Source organism: Macadamia integrifolia, chromosome 11 (assembly GCF_013358625.1).
Source record: "Macadamia integrifolia cultivar HAES 741 chromosome 11, SCU_Mint_v3, whole genome shotgun sequence".
Taxonomy (NCBI): domain Eukaryota; kingdom Viridiplantae; phylum Streptophyta; class Magnoliopsida; order Proteales; family Proteaceae; genus Macadamia; species Macadamia integrifolia.
In genome coordinates, this window is record NC_056567.1 from 2,739,520 (window position 1) to 2,746,850 (window position 7,331).

The window sequence follows — 7,331 nt, forward strand, 5'->3', positions numbered from 1 at the left end:
GACTTTAGTTATTGAAGAATGCATCTCAAAGTGCTTTTGTTTGTCTGTTTTTAATGATATGCTGTGGATAAAATAATGTTGGCTAGCGCTTTGAACATTATTTTGGGTCTTGGTAAATTAATTTGTGAAATTTCAGACAAGTTGTTGGAAATGGAGAGTTGATTTTAGAACCACTGACCAATTATGCATATCTTTAAAAAAAAAAAAAAAAAAATCAGTCTGGCATTTGAATTATCAAACTTAATGCACTCAGTTGTAAGGGGAGGCGGAATGGGTTTGAAGTTTGATGTTCAGAAGGCGTATAACTCCCTATCTTGGGTTTTCCTATTTGCAACTCTGAAGAAATTTGGCTTTTCTGAAACTTGGATTTCTTGGGTTCACCAGCTTTCTCGACCCACAATTTCTCATGATTTTTTGAAGCTAATAGATGCTCAGCCTTAGCGTTAGCTTCTTTCCCGAACAAGTCATCATCTTGCCCTTGCGAATCAATCTGATCTTGAATCTGAGAAAGAGCCTTTTTAGTTCTAACCAACTTAGCTTCAAAGTTAGGGAAAGTAATCCTGGGCCAAGAATGAGTAAGAGGCTTTAATCTTTTCAACTTTTGAGTAAACACATACATAGGGAAGCCTACAATCCTCTGATCCCATGCGTCAGCAACCATTCCCAAGAGGGAATCATTTTCCATTCGGAATTTATGGAAGCGGAATGGGCAGTTAGGAGGTTTGAGGCAAGCTTCAGAGACTATTAATAATGGACAATGATTAGAAAAATCTCTTTGAAGAACAATTGGGCACAATCTTGAAAATAAGACAGCCAGGTGTCATTACAAAACCCCCTGTCCAGAACAGCCGACACATTCCCTCTCTTTCTATTGTTTGTCCAAGTAAATTTGACACCCTGGGAAGGCAACTGAATCAGATGACAAACATCAACTATGGCAGCAATCTCTGCCATAGACCCCAAATTAAATGCATCAGATCCTCGCTTCTCATGCGAGGCCAACAAAGCATTAAAATCATCCACCATCATCCAGGGATCAGTTGGAGAATACACAGCAGCTAAATCAGCCCACAACTCCCTACGATTTGCTCTGAAACAACTAGCGTGAATCATAGAGATCCTAACTATCTTATTTCTCCAATTTACACTCACAGATATTTGTTGTTCCGAGGCTGAAACAACAGTAGGCATTGGAATACATTTTCTCCAAACCAGCCATTGGTTTGAATCTTTCCCAACCCTTAAACTGCATATAAAATTTGTTTCAAAACCCATCTTACCACATGATCTAACTGGGAAAACCGATGAATCAATCATGGGCTCGGCTAGACTTAGAAAATCAGGATTTTTATCCCTTACAAAAATTTTTAGGGCCATATGAGCTGAGGTTTTTTTAAAACCTCTCACATTCCAAAAAAAGAACTTCATACCTTAATTCTTTCATGTGGCTATACGGTTAGACCTTCTCGTCTGCTCCGTATTGGCCAAAGTCTTCTCCTTCCTGTGCCTACCATCCTCAGTATGGGTTTTTTCAGTTGCATTAATCAGAGCGTCCGCAGCTGCAATTTCCTCATGATGAATCACTATCGCACCTTCATGAAGCGAGCTTGGAGAGATGGAAGAAATAACAAGTTCAGCGCCATTCTCATCTCCACAGTCGCTCTCTGCTAAGGAAGAATGCCTTGATGAATCAGAGCCCGAATCAATTTCCTCCCCACAGCCTGAATTTAGGATACGTGACCGGGTTTTAGATGACCCGGGTCCATGTCCAATGTTTTGAGCTTTATAAAAGTCTTCCTGGGTGGGGCGCACATTAGTTTCCTTATTTAAAGGAATCACCACATGAATTTGACCCGAGCCTTGACTTGGTAAAAACAGATTTGAAATCCCTCACTCTATAGAAGGACTCTCTCTGATTGGCTGGCTAGTAACATCCAAATTGCCTTTCAAGAATAGCGTACCAGAATCTCTCCTTGCCTCACTTGGATTTCCACCATGGCCACCGCTCTCCTGACCACCGCCTGGCATGAAAACGCCCAAAGAAGGCCTGAAAACTGCATTAGCTTAATCAATAATACGAGCAGCACCAACATCGCAAGCCTCTTCCCTTGTCTCATCCGCATATACAGCTCCAGGAACTTGAGGATGGTTCCTTACTCAGCGGATTTGCAAAATTTACAGGCAGAAATATTATGTCTGTTTTTCCAGGGATGCAACCATGGAACTTGAGGATTGTTTACAGTACTCACAGGTTCCCAGAGAATCTTCATAGACTATGGACTGCTTGAACCAAAACAAATCACAAGAGCCCGATTGTCTCCGTTTGACCGTAATTTCCTCTAAATGTTTTCCTCCTATTCCATCTCAACCTGCACACGAGCAGGTTTGGAAAACGAATCCAAACCATCGTCCTGCAGCTTTCACCTGCATTGCGAGTGCGTCGATCAATGGCCACCGGCAGTCCTGCAGTTTTCGCCATCGTTAGGAAAATTTTACCATGCCAATACTCAAGTGAAAGATTTGGAAAGCGAATCCAAACCGTCTTGGTACTGACATGCTTGTCATGGATGCTGAAGTCCTGTCTCCAACGTAGAAAGCAAATAACTTGCCCTTCAACTTTTATGAAATTCCTTCTCTATATCAAGGACATGTCTGCCTCAGTTTCAAATTGAAAGAGGATAAAACCTTTCCCCATAGGCGCCAAAACCACCCTACCCTTTAGATTCCAGGACTCTCTCGCCTCCTTATGAATGGCATCTATGGAGACAAACCTGAAATTAGTTCTCCCAATAAGAGCAAATCGAAAGCCTTCTAATCGCTCCTTATATGCCTCTTGGGGAACAATGATCTTGGTCAAGGACCCAACATGAATTGGATCAGGTAGATCATCCACCTCAGGAAGTCCTCTTCCCACAACAGTCGAGAAAGAACGTTTAGGAGGATGAGGATCTCCACCGCCACCGTCATCCACAATCTTCTCCCTATTATCAGGTTCCAAAACTGTTCATAAGAACTCAGTAATCATCTGTTGCCGCCCTCAAGAGAGGGAAGGACCACCACCCAGTTCTTGCCCATCTCCAAGGGCGTTAGCCTCTTCCTCAGAGCAAGTCTCTCCTCTCATTTTTCCTTCTCTAATGAGATCTGTTGCAAGAAGTTGGAATATATTATTGAACAGTTGGACAACATGAAAGAATGCATATATCAATATCAAGATGCAGATCCAAACAATGGTATTCAAGTTGTATGACACTAACAAAATCCCTCCCCCACACCACCACCCCACACCCCCCCCCCAAAAAAAAATCTCCTAGTTAGAATAGTATGGATTAGGTTAAGTGAACCATCCTCATATGACAGAATGTTCTGATTAGAATAACTGAAGTAGTTACTAGGAATTTGTTTATATTCTTGCTTCTTCAATGTTCTACACAATGCTTTTTTGAATGTTGTGCTTAATTTAAGGCATTTAAAGCTTTTAGCAAAGTGTGCAGTAGGAAAAATGCGGCTAGCTATGCATGAGAAAGGAGGGGTTAGGAAGTAAAGAACATGTGAAGCAATACTTTACTGTGCAACAATTGGGATAATCAAGTTGTTATAACCAAAATTGATAAAAAGAACTTGTAATTTTATTTATTTATTTAGTATAAGGATTGTCTAAATGACACATCTATATGTGTGTTTAGAACTTGTCACCTTCTTTTTATTCCCTTTTGTTTTGTTCTTAGAAGTTTCTAAAATCAGATGTAAAATAGGATTTTCAAGAATAATTTGAAAATATTTATCATGTCATTATCAAAAGATGCCCATCCCAAGGTGTTGACACCTTGCGGCAAAGTAACTTCTCCTTCGCTGGAAGTGAAGGGAAACTGGGTCCATATCTTATCATATGCCATTCTATGATTAAAGTGGATTCCTATTATAGATTTAGATTGTGTTTGGTATGCATTCTTCGAATAAATTCTACATCTTAAATACATTGTGGAAGTGAAAAAATATAGAAGAATTGAGTTTCAAGAATGCTTTTTAGACTTATAATCTATTCCAAGAAATCACTCTAAGCAAACCCTTATTTCAAAAAGGTTTAATATTGATTTCAAACTATTTCAAAGTGTTCCCGTATACTTGATCCTCTTTAACCACGATTTACAATTAGATTGGGGGGGGGGGGGGGGTGAGATGCTAGGGACCAACAAAATGTTAAGATTTAGAATATGGGATGAAAATATACGTTAAATAAATAGCGGGTCCAGATGTTTAAGATCATGGGTGGAAGACTAAAGTTGTGTTTGCTATAATTTCTTGGAGTGCATTATCAACCGAGAATGCATACCAAAATGGTGCCTATGCAGTAAACTGCTTTGGATGGAAAACAATTGTAAATAAAAGAACTTGTACTAAAGCAGATTAGCAATTTTCCCCCCTTTTTTAGTGGGAGAGTGTTTACTATGGGGGAACACAGCCTCTACCAACATCTTTCATAATCTGTCTCTCTCTCTTTTGCCTATACCGGTCATTTCACACAGAATTGACTATGGCGGAGGTTGTATTCCCCCACGTAGAACATTCCCTTTTTTTTATTTTCTTCGGATGAGAGAGAGAGAGAATTTTTAGGAGGCCCTCTTGGGCTCTTGTTGGGAACCAAATTTGATTCTGGATCAGGTCCTCCTACAAGTACATGGGATCCGATTCTCGTACAGGTAAGAGGTGGACGTGTGTAAAAGGCGTACCCGGTGGACAAGGCTCTAGCATGTGTGAGGTCCTATAATCCACTTATTATCTCTCCTAATTTTTTTACCCATTGCTTTTCCCTTCCTATTTTCTTTCTCCTTTTATCTTTTTCCACATAGAATCACACACACTCCCTCTCTCCCCTCATGGTTTAATAATTTTCTTTTTCATTTCTTTATTGTTAATTTTCATTTCAATTTTAATTTAATATATATATATATATATATATTTTTTAAATCCTACAAAATAACTTTAGGGTATTGGTCTAGGAAGATACTAATCGATATCAATAAAAATTAAAAAAGCAATGAAATATTGGTAAACTATGAATAGAAGGAAGCTTTACTCATCTATTCATATAGGTTTCACACCATCCTAGGTTTCACAAGTCCTTATAGGTTTTAGTATAAATCTAAAATACCATTGTGATATCCTTTCACACTCATACGAAGTCTAGTGATTCTAAGATTTTTAGAAAGTGACCAGGTAGGTTTTTATTGTTTTCAACCCTAAATGGTAAAAGATAAAAGCTAGGCCTTGGGGTTTGGTGAGTGGGATTTTCATCAACCAAAAATAAATATATAAGGCTCCGTTTGTTTAGAGGGGAGTCTGATGTCGGATAGTTGTCAGGATGAGACCCATATGTAGCTGGGGTGAAGAACAACACAGTAGAGTTGGGGGAAAGTTAAACATTTCCACCCCATGTATCATTTGGTCGACTAAGAGAGAAAAAGGAGAGAGAGGCAGAGAGAGAGAGAGAGGGAGAGAGTGGGTATCCATGGCGTCCTCCACTCCCTAAGCTGCCTCTGCTCCATCTCTACATCTGAAGTCGGTGGTGCGGCAGCAGTGGCGCTCAAGTCTTGACTTCTCTTCTTCTTATTTTTTTCTCTCTAATTTCATCTTCTTCTTCTCCCCTGTTCCCTCTTCAATGGTTGAGAAAACGCAACCCCGATTTCTTCTCCACTGTCCTCTCTTCCATGGCTGAGAAAAAACCAACAACAAAAAACCCAGATGTTGTTGGGACGGTCAGTGCCTTTTCCCCTTCAATTTCGTATTCTTCTTCTCCATTGTTCCCTCTTCCAATGCTGAGAAAAAATCAACATACAGTCAGTGCCTTTTTTCAGATGAAAGGTAGGTTTTTCATTGCTCTTCTTTTTTCTGGTTCTTCTACTTCCTTGTTCTTCTTCTCAAATTCTGAAACCCTTTCTAATTCTGAAACCCTTTTCTTTCCCTAATTTTGAAACCCCTTTCAAATCCTCCTAATCTCTTCTTCCCTTCTCAATTTAAATTGGGAGAAGATGAGTTGCAGGGACTCTCCCAGCTTCTTTCTCATGACCCAGAAATTGAATAAACCGTCCTCAACAAACCTTCTCATGAATTTCTTCTTCTTCCTTTTTTTTGGTTTTCCTTCATTGCACCTCAGTCGGTATGCAATGGCTTGGCAGGGGTGCAGAGTGCGATGATGTAGCGGCTAAGGACATCAATCACGGTGGTTAAGCTTGAAGCTCTTGTGCCATCTCCTACCGGTTTTTCCTTGGATTCCCACAAGAGTCCTACCAAATCGGGAGGACTTTGTGAGGGCTTGGGGTGGGAGAATTTATGATCCACGTTGTGTTCTCTGCTCAAAAGCCCACCCCAGACAAACAAACACAATGATATTTCATGTGGTGAGATAGTTCGTACAACTATCGCACCCCTTATATCCCACCCCAGCAAAACACCTCCAAACAAATGGGGCTTAAAGATAAGAGAATATTACCTTGCTGGCACAGGTATATATACGTTAGTGTGTGAATCAATATGAGGGTATGTGAGAGTATCCTCAGCAGTACAAGAGTAACATCGTCTTTCCACACCTATGTATAGGCGTTAACATACGCAACCAGGTTCTTTCTTTCATAAATAAAATATTTTGATGAATATTTTCGTATGCATTTATTATTCTTAGTTGTGTGAGTTTAGTGTGTTGGTAGAATTCTTTTATAACATCAACAAAATTACTGGTAGAGAAAGAAAAATAAAAAACCACTACCCATGATGAATATTTAGTATGTGTTTATTGCACTTTATTGTGTTCAGTTTAATGTGTTAGGAACATGTCTCTGGAGACTGAGAGCTCAATGTTTTGGTAAATAGTCTTGATCAATCAATTAATTCCATCAAATCTTTTGGAAAGAGACAGTGGTAGATGATTGTTTTTCTATTTTATTTTTTAAATTTTACAGCGGGAAAACATTGACCACGGCTCCTTTTATAATCATGTTTGAGAGGGCCAGGTAGCATCTTCCTCGGACTCATTGCACCATACGAAGGAGCTTTTTGAAGGAGGATAGGAAGACCTTTTAAATATGAGCTGATCCAGTAGTATTATGTACAAAAAGTTAAATTGATTCGTACTTCAGGCATTTATGCCTCAGTTAAGAAGAGTCATGAAAATAACAGGTAAAAAATCAAAACCAATTTTCTCAAATCCTGCCACATATGTGTGATGATCAACTAATTTGATGGTCTTTTTTAAAATTCTATTTCTCACCCCATAAAAAGTACCCTGGTAAAAAACCTCGAAATGAGGTCCAACAATATTAGTATGGATTCTCATTTGA

At 39.3% G+C, this 7,331-nt stretch overlaps 1 long non-coding RNA gene across 1 annotated transcript; it reads right to left on the reverse strand.

Moving 5' to 3' along the window:
• Window positions 1–798: 798 nt before the first annotated feature.
• LOC122094346 lies at window positions 799–3,248 on the reverse strand. Its single transcript, XR_006144742.1, has 2 exons — window positions 2,555–3,248; window positions 799–2,463 (listed from the first exon to the last, which is right to left on the reverse strand). It is a non-coding gene; the product is annotated as an uncharacterized LOC122094346 (long non-coding RNA).
• Window positions 3,249–7,331: the final 4,083 nt, after the last annotated feature.